The 1,222-nt window shown below is 31.7% G+C and overlaps 1 long non-coding RNA gene across 1 annotated transcript; it reads right to left on the bottom strand.

Moving 5' to 3' along the window:
* Positions 1-624: 624 nt before the first annotated feature.
* Positions 625-1,222, bottom strand: LOC137656133 (uncharacterized). Its single transcript, XR_011046953.1, has 2 exons — positions 1,085-1,222; positions 625-805 (listed from the first exon to the last, which is right to left on the bottom strand). It is a non-coding gene; the product is annotated as an uncharacterized lncRNA (long non-coding RNA).

The following is a 1,222-nucleotide window of genomic DNA, read 5'->3' as shown; positions in this document are numbered from 1 at the left end:
CTGCAAATTATTCATCATCAGAAGTACATTATTGAATGACAGATTTGCTTCTATGAAATCCTCATAATTTTTCATCTTTGCAAATTATTCATCATCATGATTAATGTAATATCGTAGTTTATTATTAATTATTAAAACTAATAGCCATCCCAACTCATATATGACAACCCAACTCATATATGACAACAACGTCATGGTTAATTAAATCATCCTTTAGCACAAATTGTCTTGAGACTGTCTCTAACCTTCTCTTTTATATCACGACCAATTATATTCATATTTTTTCTTTTACCATATAATTTTGTGTTATTTGGTCCACTTTTCTTATATCATTACCAGGAATCATTAATATATCATCTCATGCCTCTTTTCATAATTCATTAAAGACATTATCGACTATTTTTATATTTTATTCAATGAAGTGAATATTCATCATTTGATGTCCATTATTAATCATCATCGCTACCCTACATCGCCTCTCTGTGTGATTACTTTCATATATCATTTAGTTTTTTATGTGCCGTAAATGGTTTAATCTCACACTTAAAATAACGTATTATCCTACTCCTTTTCAAAATACTGGAGGTTTAAAAAATTATCAATGGCAATAAATTATAATCAAGAGCAAATTCAAATATTTATTTACATAAACAGAACTATCACTGAAATATGTATTAAGGAAAATGGCTCAGGATCGTAGATGGTCTTATTGCTTCTTGGTATTTAAGCGAGGTATCCGTCCTTATATGAAGACCGATGATGCGACCTCACTAATAACCCCCACTACCAGAAAAGTCCTCAGGATCTATAAATATGTCATAAATACGCTCTATTAATAGAGAGCAAATATACGTAAATATATCAACAAAATTATCTAACTGCCAGTTAATATAATAAACGCATGAAGCAAATATGAACTAAGTAGTTAAACCGGCAATAAATTCTAAATTTTAAATGAAAACAATATGGTTGGTCCTTTGGATGATTTTTTATGGTTCAGGTTAAGGAGACAGTTCATTCAAAGTGAATGAGTAACTCTAGTGAAAATTACAAGGCACAAGCATCAATTTGGTTTGCAACTTACCTCCACTCTAAGCAAGCCTCTCTAGGTCAATTGCAGCTGTCGTTGTTAATTAAAAATTCGATGCAACTCCATGGTATAGTAGCCTCAAGAAGTACTCCAAGTGCTCGCACTTCCAAGCAGGATCATCCTCGACCAACG

Source organism: Palaemon carinicauda, chromosome 17, assembly GCF_036898095.1.
Source record: "Palaemon carinicauda isolate YSFRI2023 chromosome 17, ASM3689809v2, whole genome shotgun sequence".
NCBI lineage: Eukaryota > Metazoa > Arthropoda > Malacostraca > Decapoda > Palaemonidae > Palaemon > Palaemon carinicauda.
This window is presented reverse-complemented; position numbering and strand designations above follow the sequence as displayed.